The 14,321-nt window shown below is 36.8% G+C and overlaps 1 protein-coding gene across 3 annotated transcripts in view; it reads left to right on the top strand.

Annotated features, from left to right (window-relative positions):
* The window catches only part of ATXN7L1 (ataxin 7 like 1), a 117,048-nt gene that overhangs the window by 40,658 nt on the left and 62,069 nt on the right, over window positions 1–14,321 (top strand). The gene's annotated exons all lie outside the window — the stretch shown is intronic.

The following is a 14,321-nucleotide window of genomic DNA, read 5'->3' as shown; positions in this document are numbered from 1 at the left end:
TTGTGTTCTTTCCACAGAAAATACCAGCAATGCCTTCAAACAAGCGTATTTCCTGTAGAGGAAGTTAAATTAGTTGTTCTAGAAGCTGAGCTTTTCGCGTTGAACTTGTTATACTAAATTAACCTATTACAACAAATAAATCCTGTTAGTTAGATACTAGCTAGGCTAAAACTATTATGACCTAACATTGGACTGTCTTTTATCAAAGCTGCAAAGTGAGGTCTGTGATACTGACCTACATTAACTAGAAGTTGGATGTTATGGATTGTTTTCTGATGGGATTTATCCATAGTTACATATAGGGTTTATTTTTATATTTACACAGGGTTTAGTTTTTTACGTAATTGGCATTTTGAGTCACATTTCTTAAATTAACATTTTTCAAGAGAATCTTGAGAAGCAGCAGAAATATGCAGATGTTTATTTCTGAATTAGTATGACAACAGTGCGATGACAATTTTGATGTTGAGTATTTGCAAACAAAATTACTCCAGTTAGAAATTTTTGGTATTGATTAACAAACTACTTTCAATTATTTCTGAAAAACTTCATCCCAAAGTCTGGTTTATTTATTACTTATCCCATGGTTTATTTGTTATTTGTTCAGTGATTTGTTTCTGTGGTGATTTTTTTTGTTGCTTTATTATTTTTTTAAAGGATTGCAAAATGTGACTGGAATAGCTAGCTTTGCATGAGGTTTAATCAAATTTAGTTTAATCAAAATAATTTGAAGGTGATTGCATAATAATGAAAGGCAGCTAATACTGAGGATGGAATCAATTAAATACATTAAGGAAAAAAAAGCCCAGCGAGATTTTCCTTGCCTGCATGTAAGAAGTAAACTTCACAAATCATACGCCCCTCTCTGTCTTCTTGACAGCAAAGCAACTCAGTAAGGGGAAAATGTAAGTGGGATGAACAGAAAAGAAGTTTTTTTACTTTTAAAGATGTATTACCAAATTACTTCCTTGCGTTTGTATGGATGCACTGCTGACAACCAACCAGGAGCAGCTGCATTCATGTTGTGAGGCAGTTGTATGACTTGCCACCAGCTTTGACCTAGATTGAAATAATTGTGGAAAAATGGTAATAGTGAAATATCCAGTGAATAAGAAAAGATCTAAAAGTATTATTATAGGGTGAGAAGGGCTTATTAATTTAATGGTGGGGGCAGGTGTTGATTTTACTGTTTCAAGAAGCCATCCTGCTATTTTTATTTTATTTTTCAAAGTTTTGTTCTTACCCATGGTCTTATGGTTCTTTTTTGCCCAGCTTATGATTCTTTCAGTGACAGAAAAGCTGCTCTGCATGTGGTCATAGGTACAGAGGGTACCATAAACATTGAACTGTGCATCAGTAAATAATGTGCTGCAGAACAGAAGAACCCGTGTAACACCTTGCTGTTGCCTTCCGTAGTTGTGCTCTTTCCTGGACATGGCTGGTGTGGGGAACAGTATGAAAGTTGGTCCTGTTTTCATGTAGTAGGCATATAGAACGATGTTACCTCTAGATGAGAGTAAATTGCTCCATGTTAGAAAGGACTTTCTGAGCTCTTTGTAAATATCAAGTTGTCATCCATGTTAGTGTATTGCCTGTAAACTGCAAAGATCCTGTGAGTTATTGTCTTTTTTTCTTTTTCTCTTTTCTCCATTACTCCATTATTTATACAATTCCTTTTACTTCATCTTCATTATAGCAATCTTGTTACACTGGATGATTGAATGTTTAGTTCTGAATTGCTTGTCTTAAGAGCCTAAGGTCAATAAAGACTTGAAAAAAAAATAGACTCTATTAAAAAAAAAAAAGGAAAATACTGAAAATAATTGACCAAAGGTGTTACCTCTTGAAGATTGTACTTAATCTAGTCAAACTTGTTTCAGGAAAGATGTACAGGAATATTGCTGAAATGCCTGTGAAAGAGCTTTAAATATATAGATAAATTATTTTGTTTTAAAGAAAAAACAGTAAAGGTGATGTACTAAAACCATATAAAAGAAGTTTTAGAAGATAGAAGGTTTCTTGGAGGTCTTGAGAATTACTGTAAAATAACTAATAGTTTATTTTCAAAAAATTAATCTGTTAAAGGTACTACCTGTTGTATATGTGAAATGCATCTACTAACATATAGTTGTTTTCATAAGAAATAAGATCTAAAGAAGAGCTACATGATGTTATTAATTGATCTGTAGTTGAATTGTCCAATTAGAAAATTATAAAAATGTCCTAATAGAAAACATATCAATCATGAGCTGCTTGTGGCTGAATAGTCTCTCACTGTATATGTGATGATATCAACAGTCCATTGAGAAAGGTCTGGAGAAATCTTCGTTTGAGACATTGATTCTGGCTGCACAGGGCTCTTCTGTGAAGCAGGAATATTTAATTTTCTGTTTTATTTAGACTATTATCTTTGGACACAATCAATTTGGTGGATCAGATTTTCTTTAACTAGTTAGAGCATGCAGCAGTATATCTGTAAATTCAGGGATGCTGAGCATGTCTGTCAGTAGGCTTTGAGGTGTTTAGACTGTCATATTTACCATGAAGTGCATTATTATAAATGTCTTGAATTGCAGCTTCAAAGTTGTAACACAGGCAATGGAATGAGAAAGCATTAGAAGCCACTACTGTTTTTTTGGCTCTTGTAGGCTGTGTCATGGGGAGTCTTTATTGCTACTGACAAGGTCTTGTACAGATCTATCCCAGAATCTCCCACAAAGTGTGGTTTGTTGCTAATATCCCTGGTAAGATCCTGTCCATATTCTCAGTAAGGAATTAGGTGCATGCCAGACACATGGCTTTATGTTTTTAGGTTCCCTGCATTGTAACTTGAAGGTCTTGGCTTTGGAGCAGCACTGGAATGCTTAGTTTAGCAAACGTTTTTGTAACACTTCTCTTGAGCCGTTGCTGGCATTTGCCTTTCTCTGGAGTGTAAGAAGACCCACTGTTTCATTTACCTCTGATTTCAGACATGTGGCAACCATCCTTGGCTTTGTGAAGATTATAGAGGCAGATGTTATTTAACTTTTAAGGGTTTGATTGCTGGGATATCAAGCAGAAAATGAGAAAAATCTGGTTGCGGTTCAGGGTATTTTTAATGGGAGGCAATACATCATACAACCTTAGACAGTAGAAATCAGGAAGGTAAAAGTAGAGATCTGACTAATTAGAAGCCTGGCTTGCTGGACTTGAGAATATATGTAGTGAATGCAATGTAAAGCTCAGTGTTGCAAGGTAGTATATGTGTTCTAGCTCCTAAGTCAGAGAAATACTGAATTATTTTTAAGAGCAGTTTCACATTCTTGTATCTGTGGGATAAACATTTATATCCGTTAGTAAGGATTAAACCATTCGTGTACATATGACATAAGCCCACTTGAAATAGTCTTGCTGTTATAGGCTACTGGATAAACCATGTATATCAAATAATTTCTTGAGGTCATTCAGTATTATTGTGCACTTAGAAAATAGTATAACATAATGCCATCAACAGTAGCACTGAAATGTTGTTTGCCTTTGAAGCTCTTTCCTTTTAGTAACCTCTTGCCATGGTTCAATATCTTAGATTTATTTTTTTTTTCATGTGCAAACATGTAGTTGTATTTATTCCTCCACAAAGTGGTTTGAAATGAGAAGTCAGTCTGGTTATGCAGCTTGTAACATTTTTAAGTATATTTAACATGTCAGGAATTTTAGTTTTGATTTTTAACCAATTTTAATTTGTTCCCAAGTGCCAACCTCAGTGAAGATACAGAGCACTTCTTGGGGCACCAAAATATGGTGCCGTAGTACAATACTGAAGTATAATAATGTTCTTCCTGTTTGTTTAGGTTTTTTTCTCCAACACATCTGTTTTCTACAGATTTTTTGGTTAGCAGCCGATACTGAGCTCTGTCCATAGGACTTCTGCTAACTCTAATTCTGTGTCATCGTTAAATACTTGTTAAGGTGGCACCTGTACGATCTTCCAAGAAACATTTCCATTTTCCTTTGGCCACAGAAAGAGTAAAGTTTCATATTCTTCTATTGCATTGGTTTTTACTAGACCGAAGAGCATCGGGTTCAGTTCCGGTTATTTTTATTAATGTTTTGTACAGTAATAGTCTTGTTAACTTTGGTCTTTCCCTGTTAAAAGGAAAACCTCTCATAAAAGGTAGTTCTGTCATAGTGAAGATCAAGCAGTGTACATACAGAAAGCTTGTCAGAACATCTTGGCTTTTACTTTTAATGTGAGGAAATAAATTAATGAAGGGAAAGTGTTAAAAATAAAGAATAAAGTTGGGGGAAGAGGTGAATTAGCCAACCTAAATAATGCAGCTTGATTAAACAATAATGGCAGTATAACCATCAAAGCAAGTTTCCAAATGTGCTCTGGAACAATTTCCAAAACTGTGGATGGTATTTTAATGAACTGAATAGTTAAGATCCCTATTTGATGAAGTTGTAGCATACAGAGGAAACCAGTTCTGCTTCATCAAGGAGAAATGACCATGAAGACCTCTTCTTTTGCTAATTTCTTTTTTGGAGGCTCATTGTTATCTATCCTGCCTGTCTCTAAGGTTCTCTTAACAGGCTTCTAATTAAGAAATTTTTATTCCTTAAAAAAAAAAAAGAAAAAAACCCCTGCACTTGATTTTCATTAGTTCTGAGTTATAAATCCTTGGGTTGGCATCTTCATGTCCTCATGAAAGTTGCAAAAGGATATTTCCTTTTTACCCTTCTGTTTGGCTGTATAAGTGTCATTTAAAAGAAAAACAAACTAGAAAGTAATGGAGTACTGAAGAATATAAATAAAATATTTTCCATATCATAATTATTTTCCTAAGAGAGGTTATATATTTTGAATTACTCAGACTCACTATTTTACACTGTGCCAGTTGTGCGTTACAATTTGATGAACCATGATTAAAGACAAGAAGGCTGAGCTTACAGTGTGAATAAAAATTATTTGCTTTTTTAAAACTAGCTGGAACATTACTAGTTGGCATCTTTTTTGCATAAGGATTTTGATACAGGTATTACTGTCACATTTAACAGATTCTCAGTATTTATATTTTCAATTATTCAATGCCTTGGTTTTTATTAAATACAGATGTTTGAGGTTTTGTTAATATTTTACCCACTGCATTGTACCTTTTATCAGGGGGGGCACTCTTGTACCCTTCAAGGACAATGACATTTTAAGTGATTCTCCCTCTATTACTGCGATTTTCTCTTTTCATAGCCTTGTCAAACTTGTTACATGATATCACTATTGATTAAATAACTTTCTGCTTGTCACATGGTTGTGTTTAGCTGCATAAAATAATTAAAATAATAAAAATTGGTCTCATTTCTCTGGCTTTTTGTTCAAAACAGAAACAGTAGCAGCTAGACTGACAAGAATCCCAGTTTTCTTCTTCTTTTGGTAGGAGTGGGTACAGAAGGAATTGAATGTTTTGTGTACTTTATATGCCCATTTCTATTTAGGTGACTGCCTAGGATACGCTGATTTTTGTCTGCAACTTTCATTTCCATTGCTTTAAATAGGAAACTACTAGTTTCCAAAAAAAAATTCAGTAGCTTTGCAATCTTTCTATCACAAATCTTGTTCTCAAGACAAAAGCACAGCCAGTGGCATAAACCTGTCTCCTGTCAGCAATGAAAATCTGAGCTGTAGTTCCTGCGGTGGTACATGTGGGTCTGTCATGTCCGTGTCAGTGCAAGATTTCCAGGCCCAGCATAATGGCAGACACTGAAACTGGGGTCACAAGCCATCTTTCGTGCCACTCCCGTAGAAGTTAGATAGTACATCCCTGCATGGACCATCCAGCTTGAGTCAATATTACCCTTGAAGAGGCAAAACTAAATCAGCAGTCCTTTGAATTCGTCTTTTTCCCCGCATATGCTTGGACTGATGTAGTTTTAGACTGTTAGCTGTTCTTGAGCCTCTGAATAGATGCAAAAATGCAAATTCTGTCTTTGTTTACTCTGTTACAAAATGTTTATATCCCAACTGCTGATAGAGTCTGGCCAGATTCAGAAAAGCATTTAGATCAATAAAATAATCAATTGACATTTTAATACTTGATTCAAATGAGGCAGTAAAGAAAAATTCTTCATAACTGCTTGTATGCATGAGAGTGTTGGTCACCTCAGTATTGTCTGTGCTTATTCAGGACTGCAAACAGTCCTAAGCCTTTTTATATTTTCAGGGAAAGATAGATTGACAAGGCCATGTTCATTCAAGGAAAAAACCAACAAAATCCTACTTTTCTGTATTTACTTGTCCAGGAAGCAAGACATTTAGATTTAGTAGCCTTACCACCTAGGAGCTATTCTCTCACCTTCCACCTCCTAAGAGATGAAAATCTCCTAACCACCAGGCACACCATAACCCAGGCTAAAGCAAGACAGCACATGCTTTTTGCATCAGAGATGTACCAGACAAAATGAACCTGAATGTAGAGAGTAACACCCAAGTCCAAGGGATGAACTGTGATGGGACTGAAAAATGTGCATCTGATGTTAAAAGCCACATCTTATGTCTTCACATTGCAGGTTGCTGAGACCTGCTCAAGGCTGGACGGAGTTTGTTGTGCTTTCTTTTTTAGTCTAGCATGTGAATTAAAAATGGAGCTGTGTTCAGACCTGCTGACCCGATTTCTTAGAAGCAAGTAGCACAACATTTGATAGGGTTGGCTTTTTTTATATATTTTCTACTATCATCCCATTGCTTAAATGGCTTTCTTCTTTGTTGTTACTAATTCATCATCAGTGACAGAGCCTGAAACAGGGAAGCAGATGTAGAAAGAGGTATGATATATAGAGTTACAAGGTCAACGAGTAGTCTAAGTAGGAAGCTGCCAGCTTCCCATAGATAACTTGGCCCTAGGTTGATCTGTCAATAACTGAAAATTTCTTCATTCAAAAGATTCTTTGAATGAGAAAGCAGAAACTTGGGAGAGTTGAGTCTGAAAGGATTGTGCATTTGAGAGGAGTAAGTATTCAGCAGGAGAGGATGTTCAGCAGTGAACAGAATGCCACAGGTGTGCAGTTGCTATTCAGCACAGTGACCTACTCACACTCCCCCTATTTCTGGGCCCGTATATGAAACAAGTCTGGAAGTGAAACATCAATTAATTGTCTTTTCCCTGATGTTTTCTATTAAGTTCTTTACAGTGCCTTGACTGTGCTGTAATTTTACAATGCTGATCTTAAATAAATCCACATAGGAAGGAGATTGAAAGAGTAATAATGGCACTGGGCTTTTCAGTGCACTTGAAGTCTTATTGTTCTAGTTTATACAAAATTCCTATCATTATAAATTAGCTTATCTCTTTCCACATCGTGTATTCATTGATAGTATTTGATTAGTGAACCCTTTTGTATTTTTTTTACTTCATATGAATCGTGGTAAACAATGCAGTACATACGTAACTAGGGGTTGTTGTCCTGGCAGTGATGGGTAATACATATCACATGTAATTTCTTTCAGTCAAGATTTTAATAGAGTTGTAGTTTTAAATAGTAACCAATAAGGATTTCTTTTAAGGAGTGTCCATTAATAGAACTCAGCTGTTGAAGGCTGACTGTAGCATTAGGCTTAAGTTTAATCTCATACATACTATAATTTACAGGGCTGTGTTTAGTGCATCAGTCTTCCAGCTGCTTCAGTGGTGGAGGGATGGGGGTTGTGATAGTGGGAGAGAAAAGTGTAGTGGAAATTTTATGTCAGAATCTGTAAAAACCTGACAAAATTAAAATTAGGAGTATTTGGCTTGAAGTGTTCCATAGCATGTCTTTGAGTAAGGAGGATGCCTTCCATCTTAGAGAAGGAATGTTTTTAAAATTTAAAAATAATTTTAAAAGAAGACTTCATGGTGCTATTCCTAGATAAAGTCCAAAATAGAATTAAGAGCTTTTTGAAGTCACTCTTTGTAAGTGTTTTGATGAGTAAAAGATAAGCAAGACCAAATCCCTTCTTATATCAGATTGTGATGCACTCTCAAGAAAGAAAATTGGAAGGGGAATCTGAATTTGCCAAAGACCCAAATAACAAGTCATTGTTTCTTCACTGTATTCAAAAGTACAGAAGTGCTAAGAGCAAGTCTCCTCTTTGTGTTATCTCCTTGTACTTTGTGCATGTAATTAGACAAGGAAGATGTGGTGGGGTTTTTGAGAGTGGGGTGTGGGTTTTTTTGGTAATAGTGTTTCACTTTGCATTTGTTACAGAGGGTAATTAACATTTGGATTAGCCACTGCCAAATATTGTAAGTTCCATTTCAAATCTGTAGAAGTCATGTCTGCGTATAACCCTACCCAGTGACCATGACTTTTAGTAGTTGTCTAAATATTTTGGGTTTAGTTAGTTTTCTGACTGTTGCAATTTCTACTGGGTTATTGTTTAGCATTTTCTTGCAAAGCATATCACAAGTTTATGAAGTTCTGTCTGTCCTTGAATTGAAACTTTTACTATGAGCTGGCTCATAAAGTTGATTCTTGTCCGTTGACTATTGGCTTTTCCTCACGGAAACAGCAGCACCTTTTTTTGGGTGGTGTCTTCTCTGGGAGCTGAACATCTCCTGTGCCAGGAGTTGTGGTTGCTGAGCCTGCAAGTGAGGTGGCAGGTGGGGCTGGAGGTGCAACTCGTCTTGGGCGTCCAGAGCTTCCTTCAGAGCTGGGGAACCGGGCCTGGGAGGACATTGGATGACCCCAGAATATGGCTCTGGTGCTCACAGCTGCCTGGTTGTGTTCACTGGTGAGTGGAAAGAAAACTGAACAGCAGTTTGTTAAGTTCCAGAAGTACTGCTTGTGAGAGGCCAAAATACTTCTTTCCAACAGTGTTTCCATTGCCTTTTCTAACATCTACGGGCCACTTGGGGTGCAGTGGGGAATACAAAAGTCCATTGGCATGCAAGTAGATGACAGAGTAGTCATAATTCCTCTTCCTTAGATGTGCAATGGAAAGCAATTAAATTAAATATTGGGCTCTAGTTCAAGAGCTTGATTTTTTTCAAGTTGGAAATAGCTACATTAAATGCCTTTTATGAAGAAATAATTTTTATTTGCTGTTTAAAAAAAACCCCTTATTTTTAGTAGAGGGAAATCTCACCTGTGATAATCTAGCTAGTACAAGGCTTGCAAATCTACTTTTCCCACAGTTTTCAGTAGTAATATTTATCATAGATTTTGTATACCTTTTTAATATTTTAAATATTTCTTCTTGTTTATTTTAATATGAAATTTTTTCATCTACTGTGCAAGCATGTTTGTCACAACTTTGTGTTTAAAATCTATCAAGTTCTGTTTATTGCATTTTAATAGTAGTACATAACCTCTTGGTACCTGACAAATGCAAAATCTATTCCAAATATTTTATTTGTGGGCATAGAATACTGTACTTAAAAGTTCTCAAAATTTCAAATACAGCTGAAGCTCATTGTGTTTCCTATTTCATAGCCCTGTAGTGATTCATATCATTACCTTAATGGTTTATTGCTATTCTCTTTAACTGGTGATATTAATGTAATAATTGTCACATTAAAATCTAAAATATTGAATTAGGCCTTGTTCTAAAATACATTTTATTATTACAGGTAGGTTAGACACACTGTAGGCTTCTATTTTCAAAATAATTTTTTTGCATCAATGTTGATAGATTAATAAAGTTATATTCTTCAAGATATAATGAAAGAACTGTTTAAAATATGTTATGCAAATGATGATGGGCTCCTGATTCACCTTACTGCATGCATATTTTCATTATGATTAATTTTCAAATACTTGATTTAATTCCCTGCACCAAAACCTACCTATTGTTAAGATACCTAAATAAAATTTAGAAAACTTGCCTCATTAGCTGGTTGTTTGTGAGAATAGTGATGCTGTTAATCAGGAACATTTTCTTTGACTAGTGTTCTGGGAAATAACGTATTTTCCTCACTCCCTTTTTTGGACAGACTTCTTGTTTCTGCGAAATATTTTTTTATCATGCCTAGGATCTGGTCTGCAGCCAGTGAGGTATAACTAATACCATACTTATATAAAATATCAAGCGTTGCATATGAGAAATGTGTTTAAGGCAAGCTTTAATGTGTCATTATTTGATACATTTGCTTTCAATTTTGCTTTTCAATTTTAATTAATTTTTTTTAATGTGGTTCTAGGTTTGAGATTTGTGATTGAAAAATTGTTTCATTTTTTAATTCATTTGGTTAGGATTGGCAGGGAGGAGTCTCATTTCGGGACCACTTTACCTCAAAATATCGAGAGAGTATGCAAGAGTACATCTGTGCGTGCTGAAACATGGATCAATAATTGGCCAACAATACTGTGAAGATCTACATTGATTAGAGGTGTTTTCAGATGGCTTTAGTGTGTGTGTGAATGTGGGTAAAGCCTTCAAACCTGCGCAATGGATTTTTAGGTGAGATGCAGTATGCGCGGAACTGAACCCACCCTTTAATGCTAAGGTTCATCTGCCAGGGCCGAGCAAGCTTGGATGGTGGCAGTGAGATCCTCAGGACATAGGTTTGATTAGAGTGACCTTCTCTTAGATGGATGGCCTTACAGGGCTAAGCGAGCTCCATCTGCCCCGGTTTGGGATTAGAGTATGGCATAATAAACACTTGAAGAAAAGTACCAAGATCAGTGTTTACAGAGCCATCGTGCTGTCTACTCTCTTATATGGATCCGAATCATGGGTCATCTACTGCCACCACCTGCGTCTCCTAGAACGCTACCATCAACGCTGCCTCCGTACAATCCTAAACATCCACTGGTCAGATTATGTGACCAACACCTCTGTTCTAGAACAAGCAGCAGTCACAAGCATTGAGGCCATGTTGCTGAGAGAACGCAGCTGCGTTGGGCAGGATGTGTCTTCAGGACGAAGGACCACTGCCTTCCTAAGATCTTGCTTTACGGTGAACTTGCCACCAGCTGCCGCAAGAGGGGAGCCCCGAAGGAAAGATACAAGGACTTCCTGAAACAACATCTCAGCCTTGGCCATATTGATCAACATAACTGGTCTACTCTGGCCTCCAATCGGGAGGCCTGGAGACACACTATCTGTAACGTTGCTGCTTCCTTTGAGAACACACATAGGATCACTCTCGAGGAGAAAAGACAACGCAGAAAGAACCGTGCCTTGCAGAATATACCACCTAAGGAGTCTTTCTGCTGTGCCTTTTGCAATCAGATGTGTCTATCTCGCACTGGCCTTATTAGCCACCAGCGTGCCTGTAATAAATGTGGATAGAGCCTTCCTAAATCTTCGTTCGTGAAGCCCAGCCATGATGATGATGAGTGCATGTGTGATGGTGACAGGACTGCATGGTCTGTGGAGATCAGTGCATCCTTGTGCACTACTTGCAGTAGTATTGTGCATGTTCGAATGAGTCTGAAGACAATTGTTTCTCATTCTGTGACTCTAGATAGATAGATAGATGAAAACTGTAAGATGTGAGTAAAAATAATGCTTTTTAATTTGGCTAGGACAACAAAGTTTAAATAATTTTTTTTCACTATCTAATGCCAGATGAATGTAGCAAGAATGCTTGGAATAAGCAGTAAAATTTTTCAGCATTTTTGTATGGGCAGGAAAGGCACAGTGAGGACCAGACAGATAAGGTTATGAAGAAAAGCACTGTGCAGAACTGCATGTTTAGTAAGATGAGTATAGAAATGGTGCAGCAAAAAATAGAACCTTGAAAAGTCTGGTGTTTGTCACTGTGCTGCTAAACAATTCTGGTGACCCAGTGAGTTTTTTGAACTAAATGGAAACTTGGGAGCTATGGGATTCCATGGAAAGGATTCTTAAAACTTAGCTAATACACTGTGTGAAGAAATACCTATTTTTTTGTTTGTTTGTTTTTGAACCAGCAACAAATGATCATTTCCTGTCCACCTTCATAATAAATGTGCATCATAACCCTCCTCTGTCATCACTCATCCAGTTTGACAAGTCCAAATCGGTCTAACTGTCACTCTTGTGGAAACTCCAAATGTCTTTGCTATGTGGTTTTATATCTTGCCTAACTCTTCGAAACATTTTTGAAGGTAGGGAAGCCGTGGCATGATGTGCTGTATTCCTTGCCTAACATTTGCTTTGTCTTTGTTAACCACCACAGATCACTGAAATTTCATAGAACTGTTAAAATACCAATGTCTCATTACTGTGTAATAATAATTCAGAGACTGTAATTGCGTATATAAAGTGAAGATCACTTTCTTCTTCCATATCTGTATCTTTACATTTGTCTACATTGAATTTCATTTACTATTTTGTTACCCTGGTCAGTATTAGGTCTTTCTGCCATCTGTTGATTTTCATCTTTAGTACTCTTGAGTAGTTATATATGAAAGATCTTGTTCTCTCACTAACCACCACCTTTTTTGAATCATTTCTTGATATACCCTAATACCGGCTCTTGCTGAATGCTATTGCTGAATTCTTTCTTTGAGGACCATTTTTACCCTCTTTTCCTTGCCCTGTCATTAGTTTCTTAGCCTTTGGGTGAAGGTTGCTACCCTTCATTCTCTCTCAACAGCAGGTATCTTTCCTCTAAGAAATATGTATACATGGCCTCATTTCACTTGGAAGTTTAAGCAGACTGCGTCAATTGGATTTCCCTTGTCCAAGCCACTAGTTTCATTGGAGATGGGATTTCCAAGTCCTCTGGAGGTACTGGCCCATGAAGGTCGTTTTTGCCAGGACTATAAATGAAGCAAAGTTTGAGTTGTACATATGTGTCTATGTCTGTGTATGCATTTCAGTATGTATTCATATGTATTGGCTGATCTGTCCGTTGTACCCCAAATGCATTTGTAGCCTTAATTTTCTGGAATAACTGCTAGGGAGTGATTTATTGCCACTTCCTGAGTAGATGCAATTGGAAAAAAATGGAATTTTTTTCCTATAGCTTGCTGAAGAGGAAAACACAGAGGTTTTTCACATTAAAAAATGGCTTGAGTATAACTAATTTTTCTCGCGTTTTTTTACCAAAATAATTTCCATGCCCATAGAGGTGAAGTGTTGCACTTGGCCTGAGGTAAAATCTCTTTTAAGAGACTGAAAGAAACCCAGAGGAAATTAAATTCAAAGTCTGCAAAATGATTTCTGATTCTTTAGCCACCAGTGTAGTGATGGGAACAGTTAATGTGCAATATGGGACATACTCTTTACCCTTTTCTTCCCTAATCTGAGGGGAGTTCAATCAAGAGCGCCTTAAGCAGGCTGCTCGGTGTTGCTGGGTGTTTGTTCTCCTTTCCATAAAGAAATGCTAATGAGAATGAAGATATTTCATCTGCCAGGGAGCAACTCTGCTTGCAAGGCTTTGCATGCTTCTCCAGTTGCATATTTTATATGGAGAAGGAATGGAAAGGATTGAGAGAGGTTCAGAATTATCTGCAGGTTGAGGAACTGGGTGCTTCTACTACTGGAAAACACAAATTCCAGTCCACACTGATTTCTTCTTTCCTTTTGATGTTTTTATTTTGCATAAAATATTTAAACAGCTGTTGAACAGAGTAAGAGGGGGAGTTAATCGCTAACTTTGACAAGTAAGATACTTGGCTTCCAATCTGTGGTTCAGGAAATATGTTTATAAAAGGTTGAAATCATTTAAGCAAGAGGGAGAGAGAACACCCCCTCAACACTTTTCACAAGGCTTTATCCTCTTGTCACAGCCCTTTTATGAAGAGGGGAAGATTTGGGTTCAGATTGATTACAGAAAGGTGAGTGCTTTAATCAGGGAAGTAGTCATCTCCCTTTCACCACCTTTCTCTTGTTTAGAAACCTGGCACTCAATTGACTTTTTAATAAAAAATATATTTAGAAATATTTATTATTCTATCAATCAGAATTTTAAATACAAATCCACTCTCTCAACCAAGACGAAGTAGCTGATTGTAAGGGAGAAATAAGGCCAGTCACAGAATTGTCACAGAATCTTGAATTGATATTGGGGGTCAAAAAGCCATAACAGTATCACCTGCTGTGACAACTACTGATGTATTGTGAATATAAAGTAATTTTGAGGACAGTTGGAGTACTCAGGCAGCAGTTACCAGGACTGGGTTGGTTGACAAAGCCTGAGCGTACCCTTATGATCCCATGACATAGTTCATGTCCTGTTGGTCCAGTGGCTATAGAGAACTATGGGCTGTACATACACTGAGTTAAATACTCCCTAACACGTAGCATGATAATACTCCAGGTGCCCTGTAATATTTGCTCTGTTGAGGTCAGAGTCTTCTTCTTGAAAAGAGGTGAAAAGGGGTAAAAAACCCAAAACCAAACCACAACAAAAAACCTAAAAAAAGCAACTCTTTATATT

Source organism: Chiroxiphia lanceolata, chromosome 5, assembly GCF_009829145.1.
Source record: "Chiroxiphia lanceolata isolate bChiLan1 chromosome 5, bChiLan1.pri, whole genome shotgun sequence".
NCBI lineage: Eukaryota > Metazoa > Chordata > Aves > Passeriformes > Pipridae > Chiroxiphia > Chiroxiphia lanceolata.
The sequence above is the reverse complement of the archived record's forward strand: the minus strand, read 5'-3'. Positions and strand labels throughout refer to the sequence as shown.